The sequence below is a fragment of the Bos taurus genome, chromosome 22 (genome assembly GCF_002263795.3).
Source record: "Bos taurus isolate L1 Dominette 01449 registration number 42190680 breed Hereford chromosome 22, ARS-UCD2.0, whole genome shotgun sequence".
NCBI lineage: Eukaryota > Metazoa > Chordata > Mammalia > Artiodactyla > Bovidae > Bos > Bos taurus.
In genome coordinates, this window is record NC_037349.1 from 41,078,710 (window position 1) to 41,091,462 (window position 12,753).

A 12,753-nucleotide genomic window follows, 5' to 3' on the forward strand; every position below is an offset into this window, starting at 1 on the left:
TTTTTTCTGAACAGAAACATTTCAGTTTGAAAAAGCCCTACTTATTTATTTTTACTTTTGTTTCCTCTGTTTTTGATGACATATGCAAAAAGTCACTGCCAAGACCAACGTCATAGAGATTTTTCCCTATGTTTTCTTCTAGGAGTTTTACCATTTAAGATATAACATTTAAATCTTTGATCAATCTTGAGTTAATTTTGTGTATGGTGTAGGAAAAGGATTCACTTTAAATTTATTAATTTCAGTGGAAGCAGGGGTGAGAAAAATCTTTCAGAAACATAAAAAGTTTCAAATTATTTCCTACTATCATAATGTATTGTGCCATTAAATCCAAGATTCCACATTTATAATCTTGAAAACTATCACATAAACTCACAAACTTTTTAAAATGGAACATACTCTTAGGAATGTCATGTGAAAAATACATAATCTACTGTGCAATTAAGGATATAGTTTTATTCAGGCTATTGTGTAAAAAGATTCATAAATAACATCTCAAAGAAGAGGAAGGGGTCATTGGAGTTGCATAAGTTCAGTTCAGTCGCTCAGTCATGTCCTACTCTTTGTGACCGCATGGACCACAGCATGCCAGGCCTTGCTGTCCGTTACCAACTCCTGGAGTCCACTAAAATTCATATCCATTGAGTCGGTGATGCCATCTAACCATCTCATCCTCTGTCATCCCCTTCTCCTTCAGCCTTCAATCTTTCCCAGCATCAGGGTCTTTTCAAATGAGTCAGTTCGTCGCATCAAGTGGCCAAAGTATTGGAGTTTCAGCTTTAATATCAGTCCTTCCAATGAACACTCAGGACTGATCTCTTTTAGAATGGACTGGTTTCATCTCCTTGCACGCCAAGGGACTCTCAAGAGTCTTCTCCAACACCACAGTTCAAAAACTTCAATTCTTCGGCAGTCACCTTTCTTTATAGTCCAACTCTCACATCCATATGTGACTACTGGAGAAAACCATAACCTTGACTAGATGGACCTTTGTTGGCAAAGTAATGTCTCTGCTTTTTAATATGCTGTCTGGTTTGGTCATAACTTTTCTTCCAAAGAGTAAGCATCCTTTAATTTCATGGCTGCAGTCACCATCTGCGGTGATTTTGGAGCCCAACAAAATAGTCACTGTTTCCCCATCTATTTCCCAAGAAGTGATGGGACCAGATGCCATGATCTTAGTTTTCTGAATGTTGAATTTTAAGCCAACTTTTTCACTCTCCTCTTTCACTTTCATCAAGAGGCTCTTTAGTTCTTCTTCATTTTTTGCCATAAGGGTGGTGTCATCTGCATATCTGAGGTTATTGATATTTCTCCCGGCAATCTTGATTCCAGCTTGTGCTTCATCCAGCCCAGTGTTTCTCATGATGTATTCTGCATATAAATTAAATAAGCAGGGTGGCAATATACAGCCTTGAGGTACTCCTTTCCTGATTTCGAATCAGTCTGTTGTTCCATGTCCAGTTCTAACTGTTGCTTCCTGACCTGCATACAGGTTTGTCAAGAGGCAGGTCAAGTGATCTGGTATTCCCATCTCTTTCAGAATTTTCCATAGTTTATTGTGATCCACACAGTCAAAGACTTTGGTATAGTCAATAAAGCAGAAGTAGATGTTTTTCTGGAAGTCTCTTGCTTTTTCAATGATCCAACAGATGTTGTCAATTTGATCTCTGGTTCCTCTGCCTTTTCTAAAACCAGCTTGAACATCTGGAAGTTCATGGTTCACATACTGTTGAGGCTTGGCTTGGAGAATTTTGAGCATTACTTTGCTAGTGTGTGAAATGAGAGCAGTTGTGTGATTGTTTCAATGTTTTTTGGCATTAGAATGAAAACTGACCTTTTCCAGTCCCATGGCCACTGCTGAGTTTTCCAAATTTGCTGGCATATTGAGTGCAGCACTTTCACAGCATCATCTTTTAGGATTTGAAAAGCTCAACTGGAATTCTATCACCTCTACTAGCTTTGTTCATAGTGATGCTTCCTAAGGTCCACTTGACTTCACATTCCAGGATGTCTGGCTCTAGGTGACTGATCTGGGTCATGAAGATCTTTTTTGTACAGTTCTTCTGTGTATTCTTGCCACCTCTTCTTAATATCTTCTGCTTCTGTTAGGTACATGCCATTTCTGTCCTTTATCGAGCCCATCTTTGCATGAAATGTTCCCTTGGTATCTCTAATTTTCTTGAAGAGATCTCTAGTCTTTCCCATTCTATTGTTTTCCTCTGTTTCTTTGCACTGATCACTGAGGAAGGCTTTCTTATGTCTCCTTGCTATTCTTTGGAACTCTGCATTCGAATGGGTATACCTTTCCTTTTCTCCTTTGCTTTTTGCTTCTCTTCTTTTAACAGCTATTTGTAAGGCTTCCTCAGACAGCCATTTTGCTTTTTTGCATTTCTTTTTCTTGGGGATGGTCTTGATCCCTGTCTCCTGTACAATGTCATGAACCTCAATCCATAGTTCATCAGGCACTCTGTGTTAGATCTAGTCCCTTGAATCTAATCTCATTTCCACTGTATAATCATTAGGGATTTGATTTAGGTCATACCTGAATGGTCTAGTGGTTTTCCCTACTTTCTTCAATTTGCTGGTGCTGCTGCTAAGTCGCTTCAGTCGTGTCCGACTCTGTGCGACCCCATAGACGGTAGCCCACCAGGCTCCCCGGTCCCTGGGATTCTCCAGGCAAGAGCACTGGAGTGGGTTGCCATTTCCTCCTCCAATGCATGAAAGTGAAAAGTGAAAGTGAAGTCGCTCAGTCGTGTCCGACTCTAGCGACCCCATGGACTGCAGCCTACCAGGCTCCTCCATCCATGGGATTTTCCAGGCAAAAGTACTGGAGTGGGGTGCCATTGCCTTCTCCAATTTAGAGGCAGGTAAATAAAGGAATCCTTTTGAAGATGGGAGGGTGGGTTCTTTCATAAAAGGGTAGGGTAGGGGAGGGTTTCTTAACCATTCCTGTTTTCTGGGAGTACAGTGTACAGTTCCACATCATCAAATAATTTACCTGGGTCTGTAAATCCACAGATTAGGTAAATCACCTTCCTGGAATGTCAATTTTACTATAATATGTGTGTATGGAGTTGTTATTTTTCAGGAAAGCTTGATATGTTATGGAATGGATAAAAATTATGTACATCTTTAAGGTGAAGCATGAGAAGTTTATAAAATTTCTGCTTCTGTTAGTCCACTTTATTTTCTCCTCCTCCCCTTTCTTTCACCCTAGTGAAGCAAATAAGAATTTTGTTTGCCTGCCTTATTTCCATGAAAATATTTGAGAAACATGGGCCTAAAGCCTCCACATCAGCTATTTATATAGAACCCTAGATGAATAGCAATATTCTAGGTGAAAGAATTAGCATCAACAGAGGAGGAAAACTCGGAGAGTGAAATGTGTATCTGAGATCCGAGAATTGCCGTTGGCCTATGTGGAGGTTGTGAATAGTGAGGAAAGCAGAATGAATATACAGCTGACAGACTAGGTTGTAATGTGGAATTTGAACTTCGCGTTGAGGTCTTTGGACTTAATTCATTTGGCAAACAGTGTCCATCAAAAGCTTTTGAGCAAAGAATGGACCTATTACAAGCTGGATATTTGTAAAAAATTATTTTCTGTAATCCCAAGTCATGACTGTTATACATATATACAAAAATAACAGTGTGTTAAAGATTTTTAGTTAATTCATAAGGGAACCTGCAGATGTAATGTGTTCAAAAGAGAACTGGAAAAGCTTTCACATTTATAGAATGAGGATATTGAGATGAATGTGCAAATGGCATCCAAATTGGTTTTTCTGCAGGTGATGAGGTAAGATGGAGTAGGCAGGAAGTCAGTTAAATGCCTACCAGACAGGAAATAATTTTTATGTCTAATATTTTCATTACTGTTAGTTACCTATAACTTATAGATGAAATAGCTATAAGTTATAAGTAAATAGCTATAAGTTATAAAATAGCTGTAAGCTATAAGTAAAATAGCTAAAGCAATGAACAGGGCTAGGCAGTGGGTTGTTTTCCACTAAGGCATACTTTTTTTTCCTAAAGGATTTGTTATAAGCTGGATATTAGTAAGATCACCACAGTGAAAATTTGGTTTGACAAGGAAGAAACTAGATGCATAAAGGACAGGTGGGAGATTTTGCAGTGTCCAAAAGACAGGAGTCTTGAAGGCTGTGATGAGGGTGATGGCTCTGGAGTGGAACAAAGTGGAAGCAGCAAGTTACTAAGCCACGCTGGGGCCTACCGAAATTATCAGTTGATTTACATGTAGGAAGGAAGAAGATGAACCTTGTGGCCAAAACAATACTCATATTTGGGTCCTGGATCCACCTAGTTATCAGGTGACCTCACACAACTGTGAGGGACTTGGAGCTCTTAGCTTGAGTTTGGTCATCTCTAAGACAACCCTAAAACCTATCTTCTAGTTTTGTGAAAAATGAGGTAGTACATATTAAGTACTACCACTGCTTTTTCCAGTGGTCAAGTATGGATGTGAGAGTTGGACTATAAAGAAAGCTGAGTGCCAAAGAATTGATGCTTTTGAACTGTGGTGTTGGAGAAGACTCAAGAGTCCCTTGGACTGCAAGGAGATCCAACCAGTCCATCCTAAAGGAGATCAGCCCTGGGTGTTCATTGGAAGGAATGATATTGAAGCTGAAACTCCAATACTTTGTCCACCTGATGTGAAGAGCTGACTCATTTAGTCTTATGGACTCTGTGGGAGAGGGAGAGGGTGGGAAGATTTGGGAGAATGGCATTGAAACATGTAAAATATCATGTATGAAATGAGTTGCCAGTCCAGGTTTGATGAACGATACTGGATGCTTGGGGCTAGTGCACTGGGACGACCCAGAGGGAGGGTATGGGGAGGGAGGAGGGAGGAGGGTTCAGGATGGGGAACACATGTATACCTGTGGCGGATTCATGTTGATATTTGGCAAAACTAATACAATTATGTAAAGTTTAAAAATAAAATAAAATGTAAAAAAAAAAAGAAAGAAAAGACCCTGATGCTGGGAAAGATTGAGGGGAGGAGGAGAAGGGGACGACAGAGGATGAGGTGGTTGAATGGCATCACCAACTCAATGGACGTGGGTTTGGGTGGACTCCAGGAGTTGCTGATGGACAGGGAGGCCTGGTGTGCTGAGGTTCATGGGGTCGCAAAGAGTCAGACACGACTGAATGACTAAGTAAGTAAGCTTGGCTCATAATAAAAGGTCAGTCATTGTTAGCTGCTATTGTTACTATTATTCCATCTCCATTTCTCTCTCTCTTTTTTTCTTCTTTAAGGTTTTAAACTTTGATTAGGGGAATATGAATTTTAACATATTGACTGATTTGGGAGTCATCCTGAACAGAGTAAGGATGCAAACCAAAGAGTGAATAAAATCCTTACCTGAGAAAAAGAGTATAAAGCTAGAAGATTCCATTAAGTAGGCAAGAAGGTAATGAAAAATAGGTGGATGGGTAGTGTTTGTTACCCTTTATTATCAAATTATTGTATATGGAGAGAGTTGATCTAGGAAGAATCCAAGAGTGGGTATTAACCAAGCGATGAGATGAGAGAGATTCGGAGAATGTTCAAGAAAGAAGGGTGAGTTTAGTGGGATGAGGAAATTTCAGAGGCTTGATGTGAATGATGAGAGACGCATAGATGTGAGACAATCAATGCTGCAGTGCAGTTAAAGCATATGAAGACTAGGAGAATGTGCGGATTCTCTCCTTACTTTCTAATTTCAATTACTAATGACTTTTTAAGGACATGGGGTAAGAGTTTAGAATAGGCACTAGAGAGAGTTTAAGGAGTCGAGAGACAATGAAGAGCTAGCTGAGTAGTGGTCAGTGCAGTGAAAGAAAGTGAAGTCGCTCAGTTGTGTCCGACTCTTTGCGACCCCATGGACTATAGCCTACCAGACTCCTCTGTCCATGGGATTTTCCAGGCAGTAGTCCTGGAGTGGACTGCCATTTCCTTCTTCAGGGGGTCTTCCCAACCCAGGGATTGAACCCAGGCCTACTGCATTGTAGACAGACGCTTTACCATCTGAGCCACCAGGAAAGTCCATGGAAAGTGCAGTGGAAGTCCCTAAACTCTGGATCATCCATGTAGGGTATCATGGCAATCTAGTCACTAGAATTCAGGCATTTCTCACTACAATTTGCTTTTGAAAACCAGGCTGTAGAGTAGATCCAAATGTGCTAACTTAAAGTGTTTCACTCAGGGGCTGAGTTCCTGGTAAGGACAGGGCATGACTTAAGTCATAGTTCTGACCATAAAGACTTCCGTAGTAGCTCAGTGGTAAAGAATCCTCCTGCCAGTGCAAGAGACGTGAGTTCAATCCCTGGGTTACAAAGATCCCCTGGAGAAGGAAATGGGAACCCACTCCAGTATTCCTGCATGGGAAATCTCAGGGACAGAGGAACCTGAAGGGCTACAGTCCTTGGGGTCACAAAAGAGTTGGACACGACTTTGCAACTACGCAACAACTGACCATAAACTCTAATTATTGGTATCTGCTCTTGCCCATCCAGGGTTGCAGACTGAGGTCTCCGTGGCCAACTGGAGGCCACAGACTATTTTCCCTGGTCCTCTTGGCTTTATTTATTTACTTTAAAAGAAAAGAAAATACGGTATAGCTGCCAAAGTTTTAATTGGGAGATTTTACACTTAAGATTTTACACTTTGGAAAAATCTCTCTGAGCAGCTTGTCGGTGGCCTAGATCCCACGGCCTTTGGATGATTCCTCATCTGCCCAGCTTGTTGCAGTCCCCGTTCTTCCCTATTATTCTTAGAGCAGCGCCACGCGACTCACTTACTTTACCTGCCAGGGCCCTGTAGACCCTGATCTTTGCAATCCGTGCCCAACCCCACTCAGTTACTGCTAGGGTTTAGATTTGTTTCTATGTGGACTCATGTTTAAGCCCTGGGAAACCCCTTTACCCTAGATAGATAATACTGAAATGTATTCCCCCAGCTCATTATATTCATCTAAGGTGAGACAGAGTTGTTCACACCTCTATGAGAAAAGCAGTACATCGTATCTATTCATTGCATTAACTTTACAGAAAAGTTAGGAGAATTCTCTTGACACTTTATTCTTAACCTAAATCATAAGGAAAAGTTATTATAATTCTGCCATCTGTTCAAGTTTTTAAAGCCATTTTGGTAAACTTAATGCTAATGCAAAATACATGCCTTAGCACTAATTAACTGAAAAATCTGTTTCATTCTTCTCCGATAATGAAAAAATATGTCAAGGACATGATTTCTTAAAGAAAATCTAATTTATGGCACTTAGGCCTTTAAACCACTCTTGTGATGCTCTTGTGAACACAACCGTAAGAATAACAAGAAGTCAGATCATATACTCCCATTAGGAAAACCCCAGACTTACGAGCTTTAGACATTTACAATTGTAATGTAGATAGCTATTTCCACTTAAATAGTACAGTCCTTTTTGACTGATAGAAGGTTTTCGTATTGATTTTTCTGGGGAGGGGAAGGGATTGGAGTGGAGGGCTGAAGAACATGGGGACTATCTGTAAGGCCGATATGGATTTAATGTCCAAGTCCAAATACCACGTTAGTCCTCTCGAAACCTAATTAATTGAAATACGTGCTATTTGAATATATTTATATTAAAAACTATTGGCCACTGACTTTTCAAACCTCCCTAGCTTTCTTTTCTTATAGGAAAGAAATAACCCAGTTGCGTTATCTTTTTGCTAAAACTCGGTGTGTTTTGAACTATGTTGTTCTGTCATTATTCTCTTTTTTTTCTGTTGTGTCATTGGTGTGTCATCCCCAAATTATCTCAGAAAAATAACATTTATGTTGGATTGCAAGCCTACTCAAAAATCTTACAATGCTTTAAAAAAAAATGTTCTGTTGGAGAACATATAGAGTCCTTGGCATCTTTCCCACCTGTTTTCCGGTTATATTTCCCACTTTCCACTGTACCAAACTCTTCACGTCAGGGAGATGACTTTATGCAAGGTACTGAAAACATCTCGTGCAAGGCTTCATCTCTGTTTTGTAGGGGTGATAAAACCTTTCATTCTCTTTTCTGGAATACCTAAGCCGTCCTGCCATCAAGAACAGGAAGACGAATGATTAGGATAGCGACAGTGAGTGTGTGCATTATGTGCAGCCCCGTGTGTGTTGAGAGAGAGAAAGTAGAGCAAAATGTGAATACTTGAGGAAGGGTATAGTGAAGAGCTATTTCTTATACTACTCTTGCAACTTATTGTAGATGTGGATTATTTCAAAACAAAAAGTTGAAAGGAAAGAAGCATTTGTGACCAGATTAGTCACTCACAGTGGGGTTGGCCAGTTTGGGGATATATACCAAATATATTTAATTCCTGGTAATAGTCATAGTTTCCTTACACTCTCTGGAGAAAGATACTGTATTTTTGTCCTGGTCTTTTCTTTCACCAGTTCTTTGATAGCTGCTTCCTGAGGGCAAACATATTGATTGATAAGAAGGTAGACTGAGTACTGTACTGATTTTCAGAGAGAAGTTCTGACTTCTTTCCTTCCTTGTTTTTAAAGACCATATGCAAGAGATTGTATATGGTGAACATATATAATCTCTGTGCGAGGAGCTCACAGTATTGGAGAAGACAAAGGAAAAAGCCAGTGTTAGCAAAAGACAGAGAAAGGTGTGACTGTTTCAGTATAGTCCACGCTTGTGTTTTTCTGTGTTATTCGCAATTTTGACTCTGCCTGGATTTGATACCACATCTTTACTGCAATCCACTTATAGATTATTGCCAACTGATTGCCACCCTGACTATAATGAATAGTATCCTTTGTTTCACTGCACATCTTTCCAAATTGCCGTTCAAAACAGTTATTTTTAATAACTGGAAACAGGCTGCAATATTTCTCATCCAAGTACCTTTTTCTTCTTAAAATATTTATCCAGGACACTGCAATAATCTTCCCTTTCTGACATTCATTAATGATTTGCTAATGATACCCTTCATTATAAGCAAAATTTATATTAATTATGATTAGCCATTTTGGGGTGTAGGTATTTTAATTTGCCAAATTGACTGTACAGTGGAAATTAAAGCTTAGAAATGTAAGTAGTTTGATCACTGCAACATTCTTTGTTTCTTAAGCAATTTGCTGGACTAGAAAGTCCATGAGGGCTCTGTCTCTACCTTTTACCCAACTATTTTTTGAGAAACTGCTGTTTCCCTGTTGTGGTGATAGCTACTGGAATAAAAGTGTGTGTGTGTGTGTGTGTGCGCGCGTGCATGCATGCTCAGTTGTGTCCAGCTGTTTGTGACCCTACAGACTGTAGCCCGCCAGACTCCTCCATGCATGGGACTTTTCAGGCAAGAATACTGGAGTGGGTTGCCATTTCCTTCTCCAGGGGATCTTCTTGATGCAGAGATCAAACCTGTGTCTCTTGAATCACCTGTAGTGACAGGCGGATTCTTTACCAGTGAGCCACCAGGGTAGCGCTTACCAGCATCTAATTCCTATCCTAGAGGAGCTTCAGAACTTCACCAGATGTGAACTTTTAGGGCTGAAGGGATCCTTCAGAGATAGCTCTCCTTACTAGCCAGAAGCAAATGACATTAGAGTACTCCCATGTCTTTTTTGCAGCTCCCAATATAAAACACTGCCTTTGCTTTGACTGTTTATGCTGACTTCATTTCATGTGGTCTGATTCATCTTTGTGTGGCGTCTAGTGTCTAAGGTAGCATCTTAAACAGTGTAGGTGTTGCAAAATAGTTTTGAATGAAGGTATTAATATGTTTACATCCAAAATTTGTCTAATGATTAATTTAGATGCATATGGAAATACCTGACATAAATTTGGCATTTGTGAAGTAAAAGTCTCCTTTTATTCTAGTTGGTCATCATGGAATACACTTTTAGAGTTAGTGTGAATTTTAGCTGTTTGTGGAATGCACTGGAACGCCTCCATAAACTCAGAGACACTATCATCTGCCCTGTGTTACTGTGTAGTATATGACAAGGGAGCTATGTCTGTCTTTTACTTCTTTATCATGCCTTGCATGTAGCACCTGCTGAATACTTGTGGAAAGAAGGAATAGCATGGATTTTAGTTACAAGTAAGTTTTCTGTAGGTAGGAATGGAAGGTGTATGTCACATGTCATGGAATGAGCAGCAACATAAGAGGCTGGATGAGGATAAAATTAGTTGAAGGAATCCCTAATTATAAATGTCTAGGCTTGATCAAGGATGATGCTTTTAGAGTTACTTGCAACATATATGAACATCATGTATGGAGTCAGAAACTAGAATAACTACTCTCATGCTCAGGTTTCAACACTTGTATTACAATTTAGAATGCAGGCTTGATAATCAGTGTGATGAGGTTTCAGTCTTGACTCTTTCACTCATGAGCTCAAAAATACAACCAACTTTTACAAAAATATTTTTCTCATTTTTCCCCAAATGTTGCTTATAATATGTTTCCTCTAAGGGACTGGGTGCTTGGATGGAGTGAATCCTTATCAGAGGTTGATAATAATTGATGTCATTGTTATCAGTATTCCCTTCCTACTCCCTCTTCGGAGAAAGCTGAATATTCTATAACATCAACACAATTTATTATACCTTCTCTTAGGAACATATAATAGTCAAGTGCTATTGACTTAAAATTTAAAGGCTTCTGGCTATTTTTTATGGCTGTGATGTACTTTGTTGCTAGAAGTAAATGCAATTGAAATAGCTTGATGCAATGAGAGCTATCATTCCTCTCTGTCTCTCTTGTTTTAAGCTCAAAAGGTGTATCTTCATAAAACTTGTACTTGTGAGGCCAGTGTGAAACCCACAGGCAAGTAATAGGCTTTGCTTGCACATTTCCTAGGGACTACTTAAAACTCATGTTTCCCAGGTGGTTCTATGGTAAAGAATCTGCCTACTAATGCAGGAGACATGAGTTCCATCCCTGGGTCAGGAAGATCCCCTAGAAAAGGAAATGGCAACCCACCCCAGTATTCTTGCCTGGGAAATCCCATAGACAGAGGAGCCTTATGGGCTGCAGTCCATAGCGTCACAAAGAGTTGGACAAGAGCTAGCATCTAAAACAACTGAAAACTTGTCCTCTTTTTGTCTTGGTTTTGATTACCCATGCAGACAACTTAATGATTTGGAGGAAGGCTTCTGATGGAGGGAAGTCTGGAGCTGAGAGAATCTTGTTGAAACAACTCATTTTGAGGATGCTGCACACATCAGCACTCGTCATGTAGCGGGCAACAGAACCTCATCCAAGCGTTGGTTAAAAGTCCAGTGACCTTTTTTTCGTTTCCTGTGAAGGAAGGTACCCTGGAGCAGTGGGTAACTGCCAAGCCTGAAGAAGAAAATTATAATAAAAATGAAGAGATGAAATTACTTAATTACAACATAGTTACTCCAGAAATCTTCACAATGAATGGGGAAAATTTAACAGAGCTCTTAAATGTCACTGTAATTTAGCCCCATGCCCCAGAAATTCTAAATTGTAATTGACCCTAATTATATAAATACCCACTGGTGAGAATATATGTGTTTTTTAGACAGCTTTACTGCTGCTGAACTTCACTAACGAGTCACTCATGACTTCAGCAGATGTTTTGTACTTCTTTGGCCGAGGGGGTCCTTAGGAACCAACTTTCCTCTCCATTCAGCAGCAAATGATACAATAATGCTCTCAGAGTGTCTGCATGTGAGGTAAAAAATGGGTTCCTTTAATCGTTGCTTGGACTGTTTTTGTCTTGCTGTAGGGATAATTTCACTTGCAAACAACAGAAAAACAGACCCATTCTAGCTTAAGCAAACAGGGACAATTATTGTCTCAAATAATTGAAAAGTTCTAGATTTGGCTGAAGTAACTTTTTTTTTTTTTAAAGATTGATTTATTGTGACTGCACTAGGTCTTCCTTGCTGCACACCAACTTTCTCTAATTGTGGCGAGTGGAGGCTACTCTCCATTGTGGTACGTGGGCTTCTCATCATGGTGGCTTCTCTTATTGCAGAGCAGAGTCCAGGCACATGGGCTTCGGTAGCAGCAGCGTGCAGGCTCTTTAGTTGCAGCTCACTAAAAAAGTAGGGGAAAGATTCTGTACAGTTTTCTCTTTTGGCACAATTAATATCTATTCACTCTTCACTTGGGAATAGCATCTTTCCCCCTACAAAACCCATGTGCTCTAGGGGGTGGGGTGCAGTGGGTGGCTGCATGCATCACCTGGACAGCCACAGGCTCTAGAAGTCAAGCTCAGTAGTTGCGGCACATGGGAATTTTTGTTCTGTGGCATGTGGAATCTTAGAGGACCAGGGGTGGGACTTGTGTCCTCTGCATTGATGGGTGGATTCCTATCCACTGTACCACCAGGGAAATCCTAGGAGTAGCTTTCTCTCTCTCTCTCTGTCTGTCTGTCTTTCTGTCAACTATTTCCTTGTTGCTGAGTTCAGTCTCTGGTGAACTCTCTAATTATGGTCCTAATGTGATCACCCCCAGTTTATGGGCCTTTATCTTTCCTCCATTCGTGTTGACTAGGAAAAGTAAAAGCTTTTCCCATAACTATGGAACAAAAATCCTGGGCTTCACTCTACTTGGTTCAGATTTAGTCTCTTGCCCATCTCTGAGCCAGTCCAAACGGCCAGGGGGACAGATGTGTGCTGACTGTTCTTAGGGAGAGGTGTGGCTGTCCAGGTGATGCATGCAGCCACCCACTGCATCCCACCCCCTAGAGCACATGGGTTTTATAGGGGGAAAGATGCTATTCCCAAGTGA

General features: G+C 40.3%; 1 protein-coding gene and 1 long non-coding RNA gene across 10 annotated transcripts in view; both read left to right on the plus strand.

Annotated features, from left to right (window-relative positions):
- Positions 1 to 12,753, plus strand: part of FHIT (fragile histidine triad diadenosine triphosphatase) — a 1,524,027-nt gene that overhangs the window by 971,680 nt on the left and 539,594 nt on the right.
- The window catches only part of LOC132343505 (uncharacterized), a 30,610-nt gene continuing 22,750 nt past the window's right edge, over positions 4,894 to 12,753 (plus strand). The window contains exon 1 of the long non-coding RNA XR_009492378.1: positions 4,894 to 11,955. This is a non-coding gene — a long non-coding RNA (uncharacterized lncRNA). The remainder of the gene's footprint in view (positions 11,956 to 12,753) is intronic.